This window comes from Lissotriton helveticus, chromosome 2_2, assembly GCF_964261635.1.
Source record: "Lissotriton helveticus chromosome 2_2, aLisHel1.1, whole genome shotgun sequence".
Lineage (NCBI taxonomy): Eukaryota > Metazoa > Chordata > Amphibia > Caudata > Salamandridae > Lissotriton > Lissotriton helveticus.
In genome coordinates this window covers 34,094,124-34,121,095 of record NC_136060.1, presented here as the reverse complement: position 1 = coordinate 34,121,095, position 26,972 = coordinate 34,094,124, and the positions used below count along the sequence as shown (strand labels likewise).

The 26,972-nt window shown below is 48.0% G+C and overlaps 1 protein-coding gene and 1 pseudogene across 2 annotated transcripts in view; both read right to left on the bottom strand.

Moving 5' to 3' along the window:
• SNX25 (sorting nexin 25) overlaps positions 1 to 26,972 on the bottom strand; it is a 1,269,225-nt gene that overhangs the window by 721,212 nt on the left and 521,041 nt on the right. The window lies entirely within an intron of this gene.
• Positions 6,189 to 7,250, bottom strand: LOC144821721 (polypyrimidine tract-binding protein 2 pseudogene; annotated as a pseudogene).

The following is a 26,972-nucleotide window of genomic DNA, read 5'->3' as shown; positions in this document are numbered from 1 at the left end:
TGCCTGTATGCATTGTAAAGTATTGTCCCAAGTAGTTGACATCAGAGGAAGGTGCCTGGGTGTGCGGGTGCAGTGGGGGGGTGGACGACCTTTACGATAGGGTCAGTCTATGCCCCTAATGTCCAACAAGAAGCATTCCTGCGTTCAGCCCTTGCTCAGGTGCTTGCGTCCCCAGATGCGCTGGTGTTGGTGGGTGGTGACCTCAATCTTGTCATGGAGGGAGGCATGGATAGGTCGGAGCAGCGGTCCCGTCAAACAGGCGCTTGGTCGCAGGATGGGAACAGTGGCTTTTGGAGGGGGGGACTGCATGATGTGTGGCACGACCAGCATCCCCAAGAGCACGATTACACCTACTACTCTGTCGCTCACAAGACCTATGCGCGCCTTGATCACTTCTTAGCCTCATCCTCCTTGTTACCCCATCTATCTGCTGCAGACATTACACCGCGCTTCCTCCCCGATTATGCGCTCATTTCTGTTGAAGTATCGCTTATCGGTGCTCGGCTGGCTGGCAGGCAGCTCCGAGATACCATGCTCTATTCTGACTCTGTAGTGGCGAAGCTGCGAGACACTATTACGCACTACCTGGAGGAAAATAGAGTAGAGGATACTCCGCTTGCCTCGATCTGGGAAGCGCTCAAATTGGTGGTGAGGGGTGATTTGATAGCACTCTCGGCAACGTATGCTAAGTTACGCAGGGAGAAGCGAGCAGAACTGGAGGGGGATGTGCGCGGCCTGGAGGCAATTCATAAGAGAACAGGGGCGCCCCGGGTCTGGAGAGAGCTTGAAACCAAAAGGCCCATGTGCAAACATCTTGATCATGACAGGGTGGCACATGCGTTACTGCGCTTACGGCACAAATTCTTTCTTTGCGGGGATAAAGGGTGTAAGATGCTCGCACATAGGCTTCGTGCGCGAACACAAGCACACACAATACATGCAATCAGGGATCGTCGGGCACAGACTCACACCGCGGACGCTGACATATTAGACACCTTCCGTCACTTTTATCCATCACCCTACCAGAAAGAGGGCACCGCCCCAGGAGTATCTTGCATCCTCGGGTATTACACCTTTGTATCGAGACTCAGCTGAGATGTTGGATGCTGAGATACAAGTCGAGGAAGTTATCTCGGCTATTGCGTGGCTGAAATTGGCTAAATCGCCCAGGCCGGACGGGTTCTCAGCTATTTTTTATAAAACATATTTTAAGGAGCTGGCTCCTCTCCTCACTCACCTTTTTAATTCTTTCCTAGACACCGGGGTGGTCACTCCCTCCATGACTGAAGCGGCCATCACTGTCATCCCCAAACCAGGGAAAGACCCTATGGAATGCAGCTCTTATAGGCCGATCTCACTTCTCAACATTGACGCTAAATTGTTTGCAGGGGTGTTGGCTGCGAGGCTCAGCCCTTTGATGGATGGAGTGATTGACTCTGACCAGAAGGGGTTTATACCAACTAGACAGGGGGGTGATAACACCAAGAGGCTGCTCCATCTGCTGGATTCAGTACATCGCTCCGGGTCGCAGACTTTCTAGCTTTCTATCAACGCGGAGAAAGCATTTGACCGCGTCGACTGGAGTTACATGTTCGAAGTACTGAGGGCCTTTGGGATTGGCGACAATTTCCAGAAATGGGTTCAGTGCCTCTACGCAGCTCCTACAGCAGTGGTGCGGGTAAATGGGTGTCGGTCCAGCGCCTTCTCTATTACTAGGGGGACGCGGGAGGGGTGCCCCCTATCCCCGCTGCTCTTTGCGCTCTATATGGAGCCTTTTGCTCAGCGCGTTCGCTCCCATGCCGATATCTCGGGTCTCCGGTTTGGGGCGGATGTCCATAAAGTCAGTCTGCATGAGGACAATGTCATTTTGGCTCTAACTAACCCCCACCCCTCTCTGGGGTGTCTATCTGCGGAACTGTTGGCCTTTCAAAACGCAGCAGGCTTTAAAGTCAACTTCACCAAATCACAAATTCTCAATATCTCGGTCCCCAATGCCGATGTGGCGGACCTGCAGAGGGACTTCCCGTTCCAGTGGCTCCACTTGGATATCACGTACCTGGGTGTACGGCTGGCCCCGACCCTCCCTAAGACGCTCTCCTTAAATTACTCGACTCTGGCCGAACAGATCGCTAAGACCTTGGCGGACTGGTCCCGCCTGGGGTTGGCATGGTTCGGGAGACTGTCCGCTATCAAAATGATGGTGCTGACCCGCATTCTTTGTTTTCCAGATGCTGCCTCTGGGCCCACCGCCGGGCATGTTGCAGAAACTTCAAGGCCTCCTCAACAAGTTCCTATTGAATCATAAGAGGCCACGATTTGCCTTTACTTTGACAACTACTCCGAAGGCCACGGGGGGATTGGGTTTTCCACTACTTGCTGCTTACTTTCAGGCATCCTGTCTTCGGTACATAGCTGAGTGGAATAGGGCCCTGTCCAGTAAACACTGGAACTTTATGGACCAGTCGGTGGCTGGATGTAAAATCTGGCGGGAGCTCTGGTTTCCACGCAAACAGAGCGTGGGGTTTGTACTCTTCCCCGGTAACTTCGCCGACGCTCAAGGCTTGGGATCAGTTGGCGCTGCGCAAGGGATGGACGTCCTTCCCTTCTCCGATGACACCTATAGTGGATAATCCAGACTTTCCGCCAGGTTGTGCATCCCCGATCTTCCAGCGTTGGCGAGAGGAGGGGTGCAAGAGGGTGGGCTCGCTCGTCGCTCTAGACGGGCTAATTCCATTTCACACTTTACGTTCGGAGTACTTTCTGTTGCACAAGGAGGACGCTTTCTATCATGCACAAGTCGCACATTGGGTGACTCAACTAGCCAATGTTGCACTCATGTCACGGCCCCTCACGGCCTTTGAACGGTGGCTGGTGTGCAAGAAGGATGACCGGAGCCTTATATCGGAGCTTTACGCAATGATCCTATGCTGCCCGTGGAAGCAACGTACCAAGGCGCAGGTCCGCTGGGAGGAGGAGCTAGGACGCCCACTGACGCCCAAAGAGTGGGAGCATGCGTTTTATAGGGCGCACCACACGACATCCAACACTGCTGGGACTGAATCGGCCTACAAAACTGCAACATATTGGTATTACACACCCACGCGCATCCAGGCGTGGGACAAAGCGAAGTCAGGCCTCTGCTGGAGGGGTTGCGGGATGGCTGGGACTCTGATCCATTTGCTATGGCGGTGCCAGAAGCTGGAGCGCTACTGGGCTGCGGTCCTTGATGAGCTAGATTCTGCTTTTCAGATTACTCTTCCACGACTTCCTGAACATACACTGCTGGGGTTACCTCATTCCACTTCTTTTCCGCTGCGCTCTCTTAGGGGCAGACAGATTGCGTTGGCTCTGCTAACGGCGCGACAGGTCATGTTGGCTCAATGGGGCTCCCCGGCGATACCTATCTTCCGAGACTGGATTCAAAGACTGTGGCATACTCTGGCCATGGAAAGACTCTCCTTGGGTAGGGATGGGAAGGGTTCGTAGTATGCTAAGCTATGGGGCCCTTTTCTGCGACTCCTGTCCAAAGATTTACGGGAAGTGACATGCCCGACGTACCTACAAATCTTACAACTTATCCCACTGGAAGCCGTGGGTGCCACGCCGGGCCCTTGAATGACAATGCAGGCGGCCGGACTGGTTGGTAGGATTGCAAGGTTATTTAGGACAAAGAAGAGCTGATGCGGAGCGGGGTGGGTTTGGGAGGAGGGAGGGGGTGGGCTTCGGTTGGGTGGGGGTTTGGGAGGGGGGGAGTGTTTCCTTTTTGCTCATTATTTTTGTTGTTTTCCGTATACAATGGTGGCTTTGTTACAGGTGGGGCGGTGGAGCCTTCATTAGCGTTGGGTCGACCTCCGGGGTGTAGGCCCATACGCTGTGTCTCTGATTTGTGTATCCGCCCTGCCGGCAGGTTGATGTAGGCAGCTGGGCTGTGTTATCTGATGTCTTGCCGCTTAATAAAAATGATTGATTCTAAAACAACTAAAAACCACAATTCAGTGCACACCAGACAGGGTGTATCAAAGTGGCGGAAGACTCCCCTCTGGTTGCCTCTATGCATGCTATCAGGTCAGGGAAAGGCATAATTCCAGCAGATGTACAGCAGCTGATAAACAGTCGGATATAGACCACACATAAAAATTACATGGGGAGGATGCACATAGACCCAATACAAATAGTTTTGGACAAAATGCTCAATTGCCTCTTATACACCAATACAAAATATCAGCAGAAGGATTGCAGGTCCTACAAGGGGTTATGAGTGTGACTTAATTAAGCTGTTTCGTGCTCTCCAAATCAAAAACATGGAATGGATAAGCCTATAGTTTTACAAATCATGTTGAGGACCGTTACCTATAGGTTTTAAAGATTGTGGCTCTTTTGGGTTCTCTGTGGAGTTGTAATGACTTGCCTATGCAGGGGCAGGTTTTCTAGTCCTAAGCCCTTTCAGCGCTTCCGGGAGCCACCATTTACCCTGTGGCATAAAGATATCTGGAGAAGTTCCCCTACAAAAGACTGAGAGGGGTCACCACCAATGTTCGCTTAAATTTTTTTCCTCTGTGCGCTCCAGCCACGGCACTGTGCGCCAAGAACCTGACCGTATGTGTGGGTGCAGCGACAAGGGTTCTGACACTGGGGTTCCTGCTTGATTGTGCAGATAAATTACCTAGATACTGGAATCGAGGAGGCCTGTTTTATGGGGTAGGCAGGGCCAGACTGGGAACCCAAAGTAGCCCTGGCCATTTTGCCGCAGCGGCTCCCACGTACCAAAGGTGGGATGGAGGACAGGGGGTGGGGGGGCGCAAGTGTCAAGCACTACTGCTTAAAACCGGTCCCCAGCACTGGTGCTTTTTTTTACTGAGGGCCCATATTGCAGCATCGCTGCAAAACTGCCCCCAGTAACAAAACTGGCCCCACTGCTCCAAAACTGACCCCCACCCTTCCAGCCTCCCAGGCAAATGCCCAATGCCTGCTAAGGCCCTGTCCAGCCTGGGGGGTGGCCTTCATATGGTGACTGGCGTACAATGGCTGTGTCATGTTCGAAATGAGAAAGTGCAATGAAGAGCATCTGCAACCAAAGCTACACTAATATATATTAGGAAACCGGGGCAACCGGCCTCATTCCACAGTACCAGTGAACCTCTTCTTTCCTAACTAACTAGACAGCGGCGGTTCAGGGACATCTTAAGGACTTTGAGCACCCTAGGCCAAATGTATTTACTTTGAGCGCCCTAGGCCAAATGTATTTTGGGGGCGTCTGTGTGGATCAGCTTTGAATTTATGATCCAGTTTCACTTTCTCGCGTCCATTAAGCCAGATCATAAACAGTGCACAGACACACTGGTTCAAATTCCAAATGCATTTATAGTTAATATTCAGGGATAGTGATGTATTTTTCCAATATTGTAACCCAGTAGAAACCCACTGATACTACTGCAAATAATCACTGTGACATCCTCCCATTTCTCATATCTGAGATTCTTTTTGGATCTAAAATAAAAAAATGTATTGATGTTGCATGAAACAAAAACACGTCATAAAATGTCTGTAATACAATCTCACACATTACCCAGATTAAAAATAAATTAAAGGAAAATGCTATTTGCAATAATCTGTTTAAGAATTATTCAAGGTCATCAGGGCAAGACTCTCTGCAGAACAGAACTGGCACTCCCAATGCGGGGGTTACTCCACTCTTTAAAACTGATAGCCATGAGTTTACTTATCAGCTCTGAAGATGGTTTCCTTGATATGCATGTGTGCTTCAGAATCACTTATATATGTTAGGGATTCTGAAAGCACACATGGTGCTTTTAGGCTTGCTCAGGGCTTTAAGTGGGATGAAAAAACTGGGGAGTCTCTCAAAGGGGCGTGCCTGATGTAATTAAGGGCATGGCTTAAAAACATGTAAACTAAAAGTCTGTGCTTAGCATAGTGTGCCAACCAGCCGTTATTGTGCTGCCTCTGTCATTGCATCCAGATATATAATACAACAAGTAACATTATACCTACAACAAGCCAGGGCTGTTGACTTTGTCAATGGTTGTTAGTTGCATAAGATAAATAAGCAACAACTACGGCTTCATTGAATGTAATATTGAAAATGCCTCAGTTCTGAAATGATCAGACTGTGAAAAAACTATTAAAAAAGTCCTCCGAAGCTACACCAAAGGCTTTGAGCAGTTGCACTGCTATACTGTCTGATGCTTGGAGAGAGTTACTCGAATGATCTTTCCATACATTTTTTTACCATTAAGATGACTCATTGCAAGTGGAGATTGGTTCATATCAGTCATCTGTATGAGAGCACTGTCTTTCTTATGGTATAAAATCTTCACACGCTGCACATCCCCATAAACACTGACGTGGGTAAACAGACTTTGGGGCGAAACCATCTCTTCATTTAGATTGCCAACCAAAAGTATAGTATAGTCTCCAGGTGTCATTCCACCCATACCAGCAAGACCAGCAGCATTAGAAATACCCTTGGGAGTTCGTGGAATAGCTGTATCTGCAAGCCCTAAAAGAGAGGTTTCTTTGGCAAAATCTGCAGCAATAGCTGGATCCAATGATAGCTGTCCATCTCCAGATGGTAGGTCAGGGCGAGTGTAGTCCCTACATTTGTCATTATTGTACTTCACATTTAAATTCACCAATTTAGAAAAATAAATTCCCTGAGTACAGCAGGCATTATATATATGTTGTCCATCCAAGGCTAATTTTGCTTGCTGTGCATTTACTGGATCACCATACTGCAGCAAAGCTTGAAATTGGTTATTCTTAGTAAATAATAATCTTCAAGACCGCACCAAACTTTGAAAATATCTGGTGAAGGACATCAAGTGTCACAGGATAGTACATGTTGTCAATAATTATTCGTAAAACTGGACTCTGGCCAGAAGAAACTGAAATGTAGCCAGCTGTCCCAGCTAGAGAGGAATTTGATGTACGTACGGATGTAACAGCCCGAGCTCGCTGATTTAATAGACTATCTGTTTTTAATTCCTTATGATTAGAGTACTGGATATAGACAGGTTGGTTACGAAGATTGGGAGTCACTGTTGCGTAGTAATTAACCATTGTGATTGCTGCCTCTTCACTACCCATATCCAAAAACGCCTGAATTTTTACCTTCAGCTTAAGGATGTTGGTAACTATGCCAAAAGGCAAACCTAAAGCAATTACTTCCGTCTGTTACTGCTATCAATACTATTATCCGTAACAAAGATGCTGCTCATATTAGAATTTGGCCCGTTAAGCACACCTCCTGAAAGCAGTTCGTCTCATCCTCTCTTCACACCAACTGCAACATCAGAGACAATGCCGTCCTTTGCCGAACAGGTCGCCACTGCAATGGCAAGTACAACGATGCAACCGCCTCCAAAACTGCAACAAAACTGAATTTCTTCTCTTAAAGGAGGGCGGCTGTGGGCTGATTGTGGGCCATTGTGAAAATATTTGTTCATTGCAGTGCATTAAGGTGCTGCAATTAAAAAATACTTTCACAGAGGCCCACAAACAGCCCCCAGTCGCGCTTCGTTAAGAAGGAAAAACAGCAGCAAATGCAGGAGCCACCGCAACCAGGAAATTACCATTTTTCGCGCCGCTCGCGTTATAAAAGCGGCGGCGCGAATGCTCTCCCGGGATGTGCTGTGGGTGCGAGCGCCACACGCAGCACTGCGCGCTCGGGGGAACAGATGTGCGCGCACTTTTCTGGGAACACTGGTCCAGGGCCGGTTCTAGGATTTGCGAGGCCCTGGGCTAAAAATGAATGTGCAAGGCCCCTCTAATCTAGATAAGTGGCCCCTTGCAAGGAGACCATTCACAGACACTGTGGGAGGCCCATTTTCCAGCATTTTGACGCCCCCCACAGTTTTAACTTTGAGCCCACAAGCATTTCTCACACCTTCAGTCCGATAGGTGTGAGAATTGCTTGTGGGCTAAAAGTTAAAACTATGGGGGTGCCAAAATGATGGACAATGGGCCTCCCACAGTGTCTATGAATGGGTCGCCTTTCAATCGAAGGGAGCGTCTCCCTCCCTTATGTATCCAGATACCATCCCGGAGAGGCCCGGGGAGGGGGGCCCCTCCATTTCAAAGAAAGGTGACACCTTTCTTTGAAATGGATCGCCAGGGAACCGATAGGACGCATCACCAGTGCGTGGCCCCATGCTGGTGAGCTGAGTGCGAGGCCCTGGGCAGCTGCCCACGCTGCCCATGCCTAGCGCCGGCCCTGCACTGGTCACCACACAAAATTACACCATCAACGTTCTTTTTCAAGCATCTGGCCCCTGCAACCTGCCCCTAAAATATCAGCAGGTGTTTCTGTGGTACTATTAGCTTCAAAGATATCAATATGCTCTATAGTCAGTGTGGCATCAGGACACATTAAAGAACATTTTTATTGGTTTATTGAATGGGGGTTTAAAGGTGGAGTATTACGTCGAATTAAATTACTGAAGCCTTTAAGAAAAGAAAGGGTCTTAATGGGCTTACCTTATGAGGATACAGAGATACTAATGGAATCCATTCAATAAGAAATACACCCAAATCACTACATTTACCTCTTTATTATAAACAGCTCTATCACTACAATTGATTGATTTTCTATCCTCCCTTATCTTCATCCTTCCACCCATACAATCTCATTACCATGCCTAGAAACATAAAACAGTTTTAGCATGAGCAGCAGCTGTGCAAGATTTCCTTCTTGTGCAGCACATGGCAACTACAGTGAGCAGTTACAGACGTCTTTCTCATTAACCAGATCCAGCACAGGAAGCTAGGAGTAGTGCAAGGAGCAACAAGAGCCCCCTCAAAACAGCACAGGCAGCAGATGTTATGTTATGTGGATTTGTAGAGCACACTAGTCACCCGTGTGAGTATCCAGGTGCTGAGCAGGTGAGTAGGCGCAGAGTTATTTGAAGAGCCAGTTCAGCTTTTTTGAGAATTTAAGAAGTGAGGCTGAGGCCCTGATGTGTTGGGGAGCGTGGCAGCCATGAGTGAAAACGCATGACCAAGGACTCTGCTTCTGTGTATACGGAGGGAGCATGCAAGGGAGAGACAGGCTGAGTGCAGTTATCGGGTGGGTTGGTAGAAGTGTAGACGATGGTAAAGGTAGGAGGATCTTACGTTGTGCAGTGCTTTGTATTTGTGGGTGAACAGTTTGGGCAGATGTGAAAGCATGTCTCAGAAACACAGGTACAATACCACAGTGGCAAAGGAAACCTACCTCCCAAAACAAGACATGTATAAGCAGGGTGAAGGGAGGGAAAAGTTATCGCAGCTTTAAATTACACCAAATGGCCTAAGAAGCCTTCAGTCAGTCCTGGCTTTTCACCCAAAGTCACTGAGAAACAGGCATTTCAAATTCCCTTTTCAGAAAGTTAAATTTAAAAAACTACGAGAACCACATTGCACAGTGACTTTGGCTAAAAATATAGAAGTACGGGGCGTGGTTTGGACTCCGAGGCAAATGGCGGCTCGGTGATTTCCTCCTCCCGTGGCTCAGACCTTCCCACGATTTTGGGACATTTTCTATCGCTCTGAAGCCAACGTATCTACATGCTTAAAAAACCGGAATGTGAGGTGAACATTCCAAGCGCTTGAGGACGTCTGGAGGCGGCCGAGAAGCAGACATACGGCTGTGTTCCCATGAGCTCCCCCGCGCCCGGGAGAGCAAGTGCGCGATCCGAGGGCTCTCTTGGCCGTGAACGGGCGGATTAACGTGGGTCTACCCTCGAGCGGTAACGGCGTGGGCTGAACCCTATTAACATATGGCCTGCTGTGATTAACCGTGAGTACTGCCTGCCCTCACTAGAACAAGTAAAGACCTCTAAGCGCCGAACCTGCACACGAATTTGCTGTCCCAAGATGGCGGGCGCAGCCACTCTCTGAGCGGGACCCGACCTTCGGCTGCAGCTCGAATATCATCACAGGGCTAAAAATGGCACACACCAGACCCGCTGTGCAATGACTAATCGCCAGGTTGCAATGGTTCTTATATTGAACGCGTAGATCTACACATATACAACCCGCATGCGATACTGCCCTAACTAACACTGCTCTGGCCAACATGGCGGGAATCTTTGCACCCTGACCGGGATATTCGATCCTGCACAGCGCGCTGTCCTGGTACAGCTCCATGCGTTATCCACAGTAACTTTATTTGAAGCAGAGTTTCTGAACAATACAAACTTGACCCGTGGTTAGCACTGACACCTATTAAATATTGCACGGAGGACCCCATTTACATGCAAGTTACTCCAAAATGGCGGCGCTGCCCTCGTCGAGTCGGATGCATACAGAACTCCACGAATGACGACTCCGAAAGTCTGTTAAGCATATTGCGCTTCTATGTGCGCCCTAATGAATATCCCATGCGCTGCAGTGGTGACTCATGGTTAACCCGTTTAGTGAGAACTTGAAGCATTCGACGACACACGGTGCCCTATGACTTATTGGCTCATGATACCATGATGTGATCTAGTTTGTGTGTGACACGCTAAGATGAATCTCTTCTACCAGATGATGCAGCAAGCATGACAAGTTGCCTGCTCAATACTCCCTGATCAAGACACAGCTAGGAAATAACGACAGGGCGCAGGTGACCCACCATATCTCGGCGGCATGCGTTGATGAGGTGGCTGCATGCAGTGAAATGTTGATGTTATGCTCCTCAAACCACTTTGTTGAATGACTCACTCTGCTCCACGTTCTTCGCACGATACTTGTGACGCTTCAGCCGTTTCTCCATATCTACGTAGCATCTGGGTGGCGCTGACGTCTGTGAGGTAGTGTTTGGTCATGCATGTCAGTGTGCAGCGATCTCACAATTGAATCAGTGCATTACCTTTGGTTCGCTTCACGATCTTATTGTTGATACGATCAGGGGACCAGTGACAATGGACAATAAAGAAATAGCCAAGAACCTGAAAAGGCTGAAATCTGACCACTTAAATCCAAACTCGCCTGTCAAAGGGAAAAAAGATAACGCTGAGGCAATGGAAATGATATTAAGCAGACTCGACAAAGTTAGGGACCTAGCTAAGTCAACTAAAGAGGAAGTGATAGCAATCAGACAAGACATTCGAGAAACTAACGCAAGGCTAGACGAAACAGAATCTAGAATCAGCAAGTTGGAAGATACGGAAATCAAGACCTGTACTGCACTCAAGCGCTTGACCATAGCCTCAGACCAAGTAACAAGGAAACTGGCCGAATTGGAGGACAGAAACCGGAGGGGGAACCTTCGCATTTTCGGTATTCCGGAGGGAGCCGAGGAGTCGATGGGCTCCTGTGTTCCATTTCTGGAGTCATGGTTCGCCCAAGCCACCAGCATGACCTTCCATCAGCCCTTGGAGTTTGACAGGGCGCATAGAGTGCCTGGAAGGATCTCCAAGAGCCAAAAAGGTCCCAGGCCCATTGTCTGTAAACCGTTACGCTATCAGCACGTGGAGCAAGTCCTTACCTTTGTACGGAAGCATAATCACATCCTATGGAAAAATGCCAAAATATATATATCACAGGATTACAGCAAGGAAACTGTAGACGTACGGAAGGCTTTCCTGGCGCTTCGCCCACAACTGAAATCCATGGACTATCAACTTGGCTTTGTTGGTCCGTCGAGGTACAGAGTGGTCATCCAAGGTCATCCACACATCTTCTCGGACCCCATGAGACTCAAAAGAATGTTAGAGGGTCCCGAGGATTTGGTCATGGACACTCACAACTCTGACGACACGACAGCCGCCGCATCAGGCGTCAAATGAGTATCCTTTTTTCTCATACTAACTATATGGCTTTTTTTCCCACTGCCAGAGGTCTGAGTAATGGTCTGGTGCTGTGATCATTGTGTGCCTATCGGGACTTGTCTGACCAATTGTGGGTACCAGTTGACCTCCGTCTGTCAAGTTGTTTCTCTAAATCTGACAAGGGGGCTTGTTTATGTTCTTCTTACCCTTGTCACAGGGTCTGATGGTTCCAGTTTTGCGACACTGATCTGATCATACACTGTATTGCTCACTGTATGTTGCTACATCCTTACTGCTTCATGCTCATGTCACAATCAGACTAGAACAGTTGCCGATCCAAAGATGTGTTGTGTTATGTTCTAAAGTTAGAAGTTTAGTCGCTGTCCGGATCAAGGTCTACGACTTAAATTCATTGATAGCTATTATGAATAGAAGTATGAATAGAAGTATCATTTGTGCTACGATATACATGTCGCATTTACAATGTTCATCCTTACCGGCAATTTGAGGCATCCTCACTTGGAGATGCTTGTGTTCGATGTTCTTATCTCAGTATTCATCTATTGTTGTAATCGGCAATAGCCTGTTAGACTGCTGAAATAGTTCCAAATTTTTCACCAAAGTTGTAATCCATGGGGAGGATTGGTTGCTGTCTCTCTCCAGTCACCATGTCTACTATTCACTGGTGGGGTGGGGCGGGTGGGGAGCTGAGGGGTTTGGGAGGGTTATGTGTGTTATTTGTATTATGTTCCTTTTCTTTTCGCATTTCATGTGCTTGTATGGTCACTACCGAGCAGTTACAAATCGATTCAACAAGTTAATGCCATTGCCTTCCATCTTGATTGGTCTGACACGGTACTTGGCAAGATAATTAGGCATGTCTAATGGCACAAAACAAATATAATCCACCACTGGGATTGGCCTCCTTAGACAGACTGAAAATATTATCTCTGAATGTAAAAGGCCTGAATCAACCTGTAAAGAGACAAAAAATACTAGACTATGTGCGCAGGCAACGGGGGGATATTGTCTTGTTACAGGAGACTAAAATAGACGCCAAACAATTTTACCACTTGAGGAATAAATTTTACACCGAGGTAGTGGGGGCGGAAGCGACAGGGAAAAAGAATGGTGTCTTACTGTTAATAGCGAAAAAATCAAAGGTTGAAATTCTCTCTTTGGAGGCAGATGTGAATGGTAGGTGGGTCACAGCAAGACTAAGCAGAGACAACACGGAATTCTATATCACAAACATATACGCTCCTAACGCCTCCGACCTTAAATTCTGGGAAGGTCTAAGCAAACAAATTGAGTCCATCCCTGACTCGGCCGTACACATACTGGCCGGAGACTTTAATTTCCCCATGGATGCGACCCTAGACAGGGACTCACGTTGCCCCTTTCGACCTAATAAATCACACAAAGCTATGCTCAACCTATGTAAGCGCTTTAATTTGGTTGATACATGGAGGCTACAAAATCCTACGGATAGGGACTATACATTTTACTCCGCACCACATGACTCTTACTCTCGAATCGATTATATTCTTATATCACAGAATGGGGTATCACGGATAGACGACACTTCTATAGAGCCAAGGGTTATGTCCGATCATTCATGCATATCCTTATCCATCACCAATACAAAGCCCTCATCTCGTCAAACATCGTGGCGTTTGAATGACAAGATATTGGACACAGAGCAGCATAGGTCTGCTATTGAATCCGCTATCCGCTCATACTTGCAGGACAATAAGAGGGGAGACACTACCGATCTAGTGAGGTGGGAGGCCCTAAAGAGTACCATTAGGGGGGTTTGTATTAAAATTCGATCAGCAATGAATAAAGACCACAACCGTAAGCTAGACGACCTGGAAAGTGAAATACTGGCCCTAGAGAGTAAACACCAGAGGGACAGGTCCAGTATGGTCATGAATACACTGGCCAATAAAAAGTATGAATACAACAAAATAGTGAGTGAGAGGGCAGGGGTATGGCTAGACAAAAGAAAAAGGTTCAAACTCTGTGATTCAAATAAGGCAGGTAAGAGTCTGGCCTCTTATTTAAAATTCAAGGTACAGAGGAACACTATTAATATCATCAGAGACCCTTCAGGAACCGCTCATTCAGAGCCGGACAAGATAGCGGAGGTATTTAACGACTTTTACGAGACCTTATATGCCAAGAATAAATCGGTAGAGGAAGACAAGATTCAGGATTACTTGAATGAATGCGACCTACCAAGACTATCCACTGATGAACAGTTCGGTCTAAATACACAAATCACGGTCATAGAAATTGAACAAGCAATTAAATCACTAAAAAGCGGGAAGGCCCCAGGCCCTGATTGGTTTTCAGCTCGTTTTTTTAAATCCTTCCCCTCTTTATTGGTGGAACCTCTTCTGAACCTATTCCGGGAAATAAATGAATCAGGCGAAGTGAAGGGCACCCTGTCTGAGGCTATAATTGCAGTACTTCCTAAAGATGGGAAAGACCCCTCTCTTCCAAAAAATTATAGGCCCATTTCCCTCATTAATCTTGACTGCAAGATCTTAGCAATGATCTCCTCGACCTGCCTCCAGAAAGTTCTTCCCCGATTGATTCATCCATCTCAAGCTGGATTCCTGAAGAATAGAATGTCTAGTGATAACACCAGGATACTAGCGCACGTATTGGAAAAGGCGAAACTTCTAGACACACCCACTGCGGCAATTACATTAGATGCCGAAAAAGCCTTCGACAAAGTCGATTGGTCTTTTCTGAAAGCGGTACTACACAAATTTAACTTGGGTGAAACATTTACGAAACTAGTGATGTCCCTATATTTCTGTCCCTCTGCAAAGGTGAGGGCAGGTGGCTCCTTCTCCTCCTCTTTAAATCTACAGCAAGGTACAAGACAACGGTGCCCCCTATCACCTTCCTTATTCTTATTGGCCATAGAGCCTTTCCTGTATCATATACGACACAATGATGCGATTGCTGGTGTTCCTTTTGGGGGCTGTACTGTAAAACTCACTGCGTACGCAGATGATGTACTAGTTGTTTCAGAGAGGGCTGAGGAAGCCATACCTGCACTCATAACTAACATTGATGAATTCTCCCGTGTTTCGGGGTACAAGTTGAACAAAGATAAGACAGAGGTAAAACTCCTGAATAATAAGGGCAATAAAGACATTCTTGGGGAGTCTGGCCTCACTTGGCAACCACACTGCTTTAAATACTTGGGCCTCGACTTTGATCAGGATCTGATTTCCACACTACGAATAAATGAAGAAATGACCTTGAAAAAGATCTCCACTCTGTTGGAAGGGTGGTCACCCAAGTTCCTCTCCTGGTGGGGTAGGTCAGAGACCCTTAAAATGATGTCTACTCCGTTAGTGAATTATCTAGCCAGTATGCTCCCCATGACGTTCTCGGATGACTTTATCAATAAAGTGGATAAGCTGTTTGGTGGGTTCCTGTGGCGGGGTAAGAAAGCCAGGGTATCACTGAAAAAGCTGCAACTAGCAAAGGACAAAGGCGGCCTGGGTCTTCCCTCGTTCAGGAACTACCAGACAGCATTCCTCTGCAAACAGGGGGCGCAGTGGCTAACAACCTCTCCAACCTATGTCCCTCTGTGGTTACAGATTGAGAAATCGCTCATTGGGCATGCACCCCTTCCAGCCCTATTTACTATGGACCTGTCCCATCTGCCTCACTCTAAGTATATTATGCTAAATACTAGGCGGGCCCTGTTAAGACTTGACCAGACACATAAAACTAAAATGGTAGTTAAAAAATCCACTCTTATGGCCTTATGGAGAAACCCCTACTTTAAGTGTGCAGGTAAAACCCTCTACTGGGAATCGTGGTCTAGAAAAGACATTCATTTAGTGGGAGACCTTTATGATGGCGCGCTACCGCTTCCATACTCGAGCTTGCAGACAACATATGACCTCACACCGATGGACTTCTACGAGTTCCTGAAGTTGAAGGCCATTATAACAGCTCGTAATTTCACTCCTCATGTACCTTGGTTGGCAACCCATTTACCTCGCCTACTGTCCGCAGGCCACTTCATCTCGAAAGTGTATAAAATGCTACTCCCATTGCCCAAGAAGGTACATAGACGAGTTGAGTCTAAGTGGGAAAATGAACCCAACTCCACTGGGATAGAGTTTGATTGGGATGCGATACTTAGCACGGCCCTTTCCCATAAGGTATCGCCCATCCTCTTTCAAACAAAGTATATGCTGCTGAATAGGGCTTTCTGGACGCCGGATAAGCTTTTTAAATGTCACCTGAGGGACACACCCATGTGCTGGAATTGCCAGTCAGGAGTGGGCGACCTCGCACATATGCTCTTCCATTGCCCCTCTTTGCAAACCTACTGGGGAAAAATCTTTGACTGCATCCAATATACGTTCAACCTAAAACCCGCAAGGGATTTTGTATATATAGTATTGGGAGTCCTTGATCCTAACTTGGTTACTATACATGATCGCCAGCTCCTAGACTTGATGTTAACACTTGCCTGCAAGGTGGTATTATGCAAATGGAAAAACGCATCAGAAGTGAATTTTAAAATTTGGCAGGAATGGCTTTCATTCCTGAGAGGGGCCGACAACCCTGCTTTGCAATCGGCTACGTGGCGCCCTTCCAACAAGAAATTATGGAAGACGCTGGACATGTCCTCCTTTCATTTTGATCCACCATAATTTATTGATGCTGTATATTTCTATAACTGCATAGCCTGATGCCGGACCTTATGGATGGTTGTATGTCTTGTTGTGTAACTGCTAATTCATTTGACTAATTATATATGCTTTCTTATTATGTAACATCCATTATGTAACTCAACCTGCAGACGACACCTGCGAGCACCAAGTGTCTCGATTTTCTTTTAATTTTATGTTTATGTTATGTACTGTACTCAAGTATCGCAATTGTTCTCATTTTTGTACTGGAAGACTTTCTGTTTGTCATGTCCTTTCCTTTATTATTAATAAAAATGATTTGAAATAAAAAATATATATATATAGAAGTACATTGTGTCTAATATCACCCAACATGGCATGTACATATGGTAAAATTGAACTAATTAAACTTCTACAACGAGCAGTTAATATCACTGGTGTCAGGTACAGTTGCAAAATACACTTTTAAATGCATGCGTTTATAATAACCCATACTTAGAAAAGCCCCTGCCCCCTAAATCTTGCCCTGTGGTGGACCAAGGTGTGGAACATGTACGCAATGGAGCGCCTGACGGTCTAATTAATGATAAGATGTACAAGTTTGATAGAATATGGTTCCCATTCAAGACCCAAGTCAAAAGAGACAGGGACCAGGCAATACCCACCACTACCATGATGGTGATGCTGCAGCGGGACCAGCTGGGGGGGACTTTCTTCCTCGGACAGCGACTCTGGTGACACAGAGGGCAGACTTGCTTAAACTGTTCCCATTACTTGATGTGTAATGTTTGTAAGCTTGTTTGCTTCTTGCTCTCTGTGTCGCCCTTCTGTAGCTCCATGTCCCACTCTGTATTGTTTGTGAGCTATTTATGCTCATTGATTCTTTGCAATGCAAAAAACCTGGAATCTTTTTTATTTCTTGTTCCTTTACTTTCATTGTAAAAACCCAAAAATAAAGAGTTTTTTTATAATACATGCTTTATATCTGGCTGTGATACCCTGCTATCTAGAACACACACTTCTGGGCTATCTGAAGCATCAAATATGATGTTTAAAGATAATTAAGTTTTACATTATTGCACTGGTGTGTGCAATACATATAGGGTGAGCTTGGGCTGCCTAGCAACAAGTCTTCACAGATGTAGTTTTTCACCCAATCAGGCACCTTAGCTGAAAAATATTTTTTTTAAATACAGTTCGGAGCATTCACTGCGAGTTTGAAAAAGAGAGCAGCATGGAGCCTCAGCGTGTCATGTTAAAAGGATCTTTGGTCAAGTCATTGGTACTGTGCCCCATTTTGAGTGTGAGGCAGACTGCATACCATCTCGAGTTCTTCATCAGTGCTTGCCTCAGAGGCCCTGCACGAATATATTTGAGAAATAGTGAACAAAAGTACCAATAAATGTTGGTGCGCGCTCTAAGCGCACACCCCCTCTCCGTGCAGGTAGTCTTTCTAGTCCACATCAGCCGCAACTTACTTAATAAGGCCTCCTGCCAGCCCCAGAGAACTTCCAGTAGTCTATCCAGCTGTGCTTCTATGACAGTAGGGGGTCTCGGCTGCCCTCACTGCAAATTCCAAGTAGCTTTTTAGGTTTCGCCTATTATCATTCGCTTGCGAATGTAATAGGCGAAAATTCAAGGGCTTGATCCGACTCGTGAAACCACTGGCGTTTCTTCACAGTGCATGTGAGTCTGTCACCACGTGACCACACAAGCACGCGCATCTCCCTCCCCACATCAAAGGCATCAGCTTCCCTCCCACAACTTCCCCCGCTCGGCCGGCCTCTGCAAAGTTCTCCTCCCCTAATTAATCACTTCACGTTTCACGGCCGCAGGCCATGACTCGACAGTCCTGCCGTGCTTTAACTCCCTCCCCCTCCACAGCATCGCATATTTTCAAAAAAGCGCTATGCTTAAATTATGACTAAAAACACATTTGCAAATAATTGGAATTTGTGTTGCAGGGTGCTGTTTCTTGATGACAGAATCTCGCTTTGTTGACAGTTCTTTTTGCAGTTTTATTAAGCGCAAACTCGACCAACGTAATTGGAGTGCTTTACTTGTCCTAAAATGCCGTGTTGTCTGTCCCTCGAGCTTGCCGTTTTTTTTTTCTCCGGTACCGTCCCTCCTCCCCCCTAATTACATCACTGTTCACGGCCCGGCTCGCCCTGGCTCTCTACTTTCCTGGCTCTGCCTTGTTAGAATATTCCACAGCATCGCATATTTAAAAAAAAGCGCTATGCTTAAATTATGTCTAAAAACACATTTGCAAATAATTGGAATTTGTGTTGCAGGGTGCTGTTTCTTGATGACAGAATCTCGCTTTGTTGACAGTTCTTTTTGCAGTTTTATTAAGCGCAAACTCGACCAACGTAATTGGAGTGCTTTACTTGTCCTAAAATGCCGTGTTGTCTGTCCCTCGAGCTTGCCGTTTTTTTTCTCCGGGTATCCTCCCTTGTTATAGTAGTGTAGCCACGTGTCTCTTCTTTAAGCAACTTCCGGGCCAGATCACATACATTTGGCACTGGTGCAAAAAATAGCGCACATGCTTGTTTGCACCCCTTAGCTGCTTATGTTATATAAATTGGAGCAAACGCACTCTGCAGTCCATATTACATAAAGGCTCCTGCTCGCCTTTCGCCGTTCTGGGTTCTCCATCCCCAAAGTAACCTCACCCCTCCTCTTTTCGCCGTTCCATCTTTGCTCTGCCTCCATTTGCCCTTTCTCTGCCCTCTGCCTCTCCTTCCCCTCCAGTCCACTCCACCTCAGTCTCTCCTTTCACGTATCCTAAGCCCACCTCCTCTGTTTTTTTCCAAAAACCCCAGCGTGCGCTCGGCCACATGCCAGCATTTCTCCTCCCTTAATTATTCACTGCACGGCCGGCCAGCACATCAAAGGCTGCTGCTCTCCGTGCGTCTCGTCGCCCGTCCTCCCTTGTAATTATTTACTTCACTTTACTTTAACAGTTCTTCTTCCTCATCTCTGGTACACGCAGTTGAGTTTCATTGACCTTTTTTCCTCTTAAACATTAGTATAGCGAGATAACAATCCTAGTGATTTTCAAAATGTGGGCACTTAATGTTTTGTTCTCGTCAAAATCCCAATGTGTTTTTAGCTTTTACTGATCTAACAGTTGCTTGTTTTAGCTATAAAGCCAATAAATGGGCTATCGTGGTAATAATTCCTGTTCTTTACATTATGCCACGGTTTTGGATTTGAGGTTTTCTACAGTGTGGTCCGTCGCATCTAGATGCCAGAACACTTAGTTTACACAGTTGTTTAACAAACAAGCACTGGCGTTGCCAATAGGTTTTGCATTTGGAAAGTTGGAGCTATTGGTTTTTGTAAATGACATTTTATATTTATATATCGTTATTGGCATTATCAATAACAATATATAAATATAAATTGTCATTTACAAAACCAATAGCTCCAACTTTCCGAATGCGAAACCTATTGGCAACGCCAGTGCTTGTTTAGGTTGAGCCTAGCGCAGCGCTAGGAAATTGGCCTCTTGGATCACTTCAGCTTTTCTACAAGCTTGTGCGTGTGGTGCTCACGTGCTATTGGCCTTTGTGTCTGGCTTTAGCACGCAATTGGCCAAAGGCGTGTGAATGTCCCAGCTTTTTGGAAATGTTTACTCCCAGAGCATTTTGCTCTCGGGAGTGAGCAGCCGCGCGCAGGCTGCCATCTGTTTTGGGTCAGGTTTCATCCATTGAACACCACCCCTTTTCCCTGACAAGATGTCAGCCACATCATTCTGCCAGTGGAAGAGCAGATCTTTATTTTCTTGTGGAAACGCTGTGTTCCCCGCTGGTACCGCTGCCATGGCCTCGTAGCGCTTTGCTTCCAGGGGGTCACACAGCCGGGCATGGACACGCACTCCAGAGTGTGAATGGGGGACACAGAAGGCATGCACCCTTCGTGCCACGTGACCGCGGCGTTGAACGAGGTTCATTGGTTTTCCAAGAGCTGGTCCTGCCAGTTTTCCAAGAGCCGGTCCTGCCAGTTTTCCAGATGTAGGAACAAAATGTAAAATACAAAAGCAAAAAAGACAGCGGCTGGGCAAACACAGCAGTGTAAATGGTTAGATTACAATAAAATGTGCGCCATAAAGCGCTTCACAGCTCTTTGCAGTTAGCTGGGCTCTAGACAAAGTTCGTAAAACCCCACAATTCAGTAAAATTATACGCCCACCTCCACAGGCACGCACACCTTGGTTCACTAACGCCCTTATCTGGAGCCCACTGTGCTTCGGACGCTGTCGGGTCACTGCACACTGGTTCCCTCGGCCTCGGGTTAGAACACTATGAGTGCAAGAACGCCGATCTGAAGCCGTACTAGTAAGGAAAAGCTAGTGCCTTCCGTTGATGCCCCCGTTTGCTCCGCCTTTGGCATTTTGTTGAAATCTGTGTAATCAGCACCATTGTCAGTCACAAAATCCTCACAAACGGATCATTTGCTGCAAACACGTGTTTCGCGGAACTGCCCTCGGAGGAGCCTCGGTATGAAACGCGCAAACTGTATATTAGGAGCCTCTATTGTATACAACGCATATCAACATTTTTGCAGGTAAGCGCTGTAAAATAAGAGACGTGTATCTGCATAGTCACATCAGGGCCACAAGAACCCCCGCCCCACAAATGCCCAAACCCGCAAATAACACAAAGACACAAGTGTTAGGTTTGGGAAAAATTTGCTGCAGGTTTATTACATACAACATATGTAATGACGGTGGGTTAACTTACGGGCGATCCTAGGGCAGGCCGCATTCTCGCCACCTGCCCGCCTGTTGAGCCAAACAACACAGTGGCGAACCACCCAACTGTTGCACAATTACCATAATTATACTGACACGCCCATTGCTGGGCGTGTCTAGGCAAACCCCCGGTTGCACAGGCCCACAACCGCCCGAAGGACTACTGGGGCGCCGACACGAATTCCTGCACCTCCCATGAGGTTACAGGTTAGGCTCTGAGGTTATGCTCTGGCACCCCAATGTGCCCGCTGACGTCCAGCGTTTGCACCTCTCTTCGTCCGGATCGCCCAGTAACTCCGCCACAGCCCGTGCGGTGGTTCCCGCTGCCGCACGGGCCCCCCACCATTCCTACTCCTCATTACCTGCAACCTTGCTCATCAATGCTTCTTTAAGGTCTAGGAGGAACAGGTCCAAGCCCACAGCGTGAGATGAACACCATCCTCCTCAAAGTAACCCTTGACCTTGTCCTGAATCAACTCGTGGTTGATGGAACCCAGGCCCCTCCGCTGAGTGAATCCTTACACGGCCCCCCACCACTTAGCTTTATTGGGAAACCTGCAACTCTTGCTCTGCAGAGCATTTTGACGGTCCAAGTAACAAGACAAAATGACAGGTGAGCGGTGGACCCGTTCCACCTAGAGCAACCTGATCCAGACATGAGGATTACATGCCTGAAGTAACCCAGGCCCCTCTGCCCCTAATCTGCAGATACCCCGGGTCTTAATGCTTTGCAACCATAGTATACCAAGCCCTGTTACCTGAAGTCATACTACCAGGTGAATGACAAAGTGATGAGGAGGGGCCCCTACAACTGAAGGTGCTTAGAATCGAATAGGCGTTCCAGCACATGCCCAGCCACTCAACCACACCCTTTACAACACGCGTCAGCAGGCTGTACCCAACAAGTTACAACTCCTGCTGTACGCCGTTCTCCGCATAACATGGAGAAAGTGTGCTTACAATGACGCTCGTGCAGCTATACTTGAAAGAGCACAGGGGGCATTGAAGGGATAAATACCTATTATACTATATAACTTGGGCTAGAACTGCATATGCCCATACCGGATTGAACAGGTATTAACAGCAGGCATCACCTGCCCTCTCGGGATTAATCTGGAAACAGCTTAGGCCACGCTACCTGTCGATAGCTTGTCTGTAAGAATGACTTAAGACCACCACCAGGGATTGCTGGGACAGAAACCAAGTGCCCCGGTAAGATCCAGACCTGCAACATGACACGCCCGCTGACACCACAAGCCCACTGAAATAGTCAGCAAATACCCCAGGGAAAGAATCCCTCTACAGCAATAGCGTAGACTAACCCTGGTTCTAGAGGTAATACCCCTGGAAAGAGCCCAAGAGATAAGGGGACCTCCCCTGCTGATATCGCTCCCTGATCAAAACTATAGCAGAACCAGCGCATGACATTGATCCCACCACACACCTTCGCACAAAGCATCAGCAGACTACACCCAGTAATACACTACTTCTGCCGAATTGCTGGGCGCAAAAACAACTGTAACTGTGCTTTGTGTACGCTAGAGCAACTATCCTCAAGCAAGGTACAGCGGGCTATTTTAAGTGATCGGAGCAAAATAGTATCGTTTGAGCAGTGGACTCGCGTTTAGGTGAGCAGCCGTAAACACATGGCCCCAGGAAGCCGGAGACTGCTAGACCCTGACTGCTTGGACCCTGCTGCCAACAATAAATAGCTTGTCTAAACGTTGACTGACGACCCCCGCCAAGGGATGAGAAGCTGAACCAAGGAGTTCCACCTCTGAACCAAGCAGCATATACCCCCCGGCAGAATCCCTCTACAGCAATATTGTAGACTATCCCAAGTGCGTGAAGGAGGGGGGCAGGGAACCTAACCCTGCCAGAAGGCCGAAGCTGTTGCCCACAACATTCCAGCCGGCCAAGGCCACTCACGCTGACATAGAACTGTGTAGATCCTATGCTGAGCACACTCTATTTACATGAGACTGAAGGGGGTAAAGCTATCCCTTAGCTAAGAAGTTGTGCAGCTGAATTCCAGGCGGATCATACTCTGATCCCAGAGAGGAGCTATCAGCACGCCCAGTCATCTCAGACATGACAGAGCTATGTAGCATAACCTACATCTTCAACGTCCATGCCTGCACCGGCATCCCACTTATACCAAGGAAAACGACATAGCGAGCTAGAGATAACAGACCACCACGAGAGTGGTGGGTGTCCTGTACTGCTGCCCTCGAGGCACGTACACCTAAACAGCCCCAACGCATGCATGATTCCTGGACAGGAACTATCGCAGGCCAAGGCCCAGGCACAGGCACCACTGCTTCAGGGTGAGGCTGACGTGCATTGTGCTTCCGTTAGAGCGCTTGTGCTTCTATATTCATAGAACACAGGCGATTAATGTAGGGAAAATACGGAGTATCAGTTCCTTGACTAGTGGTATGTACTTTCCTTAATGTAACAGGACTAAAGGGGAAAACCGCAGGCACCACATGCTCACAAGCTTTTCGCCCGGAGACAGCTTGATCCCTGCGAACTCTTAAGATCGCATATCTGACTAGACCTGACACCAACAACATGAGGGATTGCTTAGACTGGTACAGGGTGCCACCAGGACTTGGAGGCAACAACACCAAGCCAGCTCAAGTTGGGAGGAGACTGACCTCCAGTACCTGACAAAGGCATGCCCCCGCCTACCGGGCGATCAACACCTATCCTGCCCTAGTTAGAGGCTCCCAGGACCTGCTGCCCAAAGTGACCTTAGGAGAGATACCAACCATGCTTGCAGCCGACAAAATGGCTAGCCCTCCCCCAGCGAGTGTGGCAAGGGCATGCCTGCAAAAGGGGGGAGACTGGCAAGTAATAAAGTTGCAGTGCCTATGCTATACCATGCCCCCCATAGCATATCTGAGAAAGTACAGCAAGGGGGCCTGCTAAACACGGGAACCGGCTACCGTCTCTTGCAATGAATGCTCCCCGGACTTGCACCCAGTTTGGTTCAGTGGAAACTTACTGACATGTAAAGCATATAGCCTCTACATGTACATTGAAGCTTATGTAATTACCCATAAGTCACATGTCCTGCTGTACTGGCAGTAAGCATGTGGTTTGGGTGGTTCCTGCATATGACAGACTACCAGACAAAGGTCTGTCCGCCCTCGCATAACTATATGCGTTCACTGAATGGGACAAGGCCCTCAGAGCCGCACCCTAACAAGGTCAAGTCCGAATGACCGCAACCAGAAGCAGGTCAAGTACCTACCTACACAAAGGCGAGGGACAGGTGGGAACTGTATTACTTATTCTGAAGGCGAGTCAAAATGACTGCCGCACTATGTTACATATCAGCTTGGGGAGGACGTGCGACACCTCTACAGGAATACCTCGCGTCGCCTGCTGTGCCCAATTCCACACACTCTAGACAGATAGCTATGGCACCATCCAGCACTTCAGATAGCCCCCCCCGCACGGGTATGGAGGTTCTCCAACGAGGTTCCGCATAAGAAACAGAAGCTCCTGGAAAGGAGGCTGTCCCCTCTTCACCGAACAATATGCGTACACTGTGATGGGCCAGGCCCTCAATGACGCTCGTAACCAAGGGCAAGTCTGATTGACAGCGGCTAGAAGCAGGTCAACCACCTACATTCACAAATGAGAGGGACAGGATTGCTTAATCTAAAAGTAAGTAAGATGACTGCTGCACTGTTACTTTGCTCCAGAATTAACATGCCCTCGAATTAACCTGCCCTCGCTAATGATTCTAAGGAGCCACCTAATCTAGAATATATATTCCCCTGGCCCAGGAAAGTCCTCTCGGGGAGTTCAGTTGGTATGGAAGTCTGCCACAACAACATGTAGACAGCATGCTACCCTCTCACTGAGCTTGGACCGCTACCGAAACTGCGCCCAACACATCTCTCATAAGACACCCCACTACATGCACCAAGTACACTCGTGCAGCCTGACTGTATGCTCAGGGGAACAAGCCTGAAAATCGCTCGACACAGCGGCCCCATATGGTGAACTGAAAACAGTGGGTGCAGGGTATCTAACCAAATGTGACTGTACAGAACGCACCGTTAGGCAGTGCCTACCCCCTCCTGCGGTGTAAAGTGCACCCACACCCTACACTGGTATGAGGAACTATCAAACTGATGAGATACATTTGAGAGAAGGGCCATGGAAAGGTGAGAGGCACTGCTCTGTTGGTTAGAAAGTGAAGGAATCATGGAGGAATCCCAACAAAGGTTGACATATCCTGAAGCGCAATGAAATTACCATAAGGTATGCTTGGAAGCTGAACACATGATTATCTGCCCTGGCCCGGGGGCGCAGAGGTAAGCCGGCTCCAAGCGCTACCCACACCAGATCCGTTGACCCAGGACACACCTTCATCCTACCAGGCACTGGGGAGAATGCGTCCTATAACCTTGAAAGTAACTAATAAGAATTTTACAGCGCTCACAATACAGGGTGCAACATAGAAAAGGCCCCGGACGGGGACCCTAGTTTCCCGCGCCGCCTTAGCAGATACCTCCCTGAACTTAGAGCCACGTAGGATAGCATCAAAACGGGCACCCAGGAAGACAAGTATACCTGAGTGCAGGCAACACCCCGGACGGATCAGATGAGACTTCCCCCGATCGTTACTTCCCGGGACCCGTGCGAGATGCAGACGCTCAGATCCCAGGATGCCCCACGTGCTGGTGCTCGAAATTAAGCCTCACAGCGGCCTGTGACCTTCATGGCCGGATTCCTGCCTTTGACTACATCTCCGGCATGCCAGGTGATTAGAGAAAATAGCTGGCCACAAGTGCCACGGGGAGAAATCATAGATGCCCGCGCAAGCCGTTTGATTCTCTGAAATGCTCTGCCTAACAAATGACCCCGGTACACCCTAAGTGAGAGCAGCATTGTGGTCATAATTATCTACTACCACCGATCGGGAACGTGTCAAACACGAATGCGACTTCACATAGGAACGGCCCGGCCCCTAACTTCATATTTGGACGGGCAAATACCGCAAGCAGGGCCCATAGCCCAGCCGGGACGCGGACCCAGAGTTTGTAAGTAAACCGCAATTGCCACCTGGGCATGGGGGGCCCAGGCAAAGGGAGCCCGAACAAGCATCAAAGGTCATCAGCAATGCCCGGAAAAGTTCAGGGGAAAGCTCTGCAACTAAAGCTCTCCCAAGGAACGAGCAGCTCTCGGACCATGACCCAGGTAACAAATAGATTATGGCCGGGCTGAAGAGCGAGGTCCCAGCGAGCTAAACAAATTGTATTTACAGTCTAATATAGTACGAGCTCGACGCGACTTAGGAAAGCGCGCTTGGCATAGCACCCGATGCATACATGCTGGACAGCGCTGTGCACAACCTGGAAGGAAACATCTCCTCACACTGAAGAACAAGTTGAGGTCCAGCCTGCGCTTGGACCCCCGCACAGTCATTGGGTGGGGCAGGGCTGGCAACTTACAACGCTACCAATGGCATGGGTAAAGTCAGTGCCTAACCCAGGCGACCCAAGGCACACCGGGGCGGCTCCTAAAGAAAACGGAACTTAAATAATAAACGTAAATAATTACATACGCCGCTGACACTGCGCGGGAGCAGGCGGCAGCAGGGCGCGGGAAACCCAGGTGTTAGCCAGGGTGGGGCAGTCTCTCCACTAGATAACGACCACATCGCCCCAAGCACGGTACCCTTGTGCGCACCCAAGGTGCCTAAAAGATGGGGCCACCAGCCCCCCCCCCAAGCCCGATCCACCTGCATCGTGCTCGCCGGTTGGC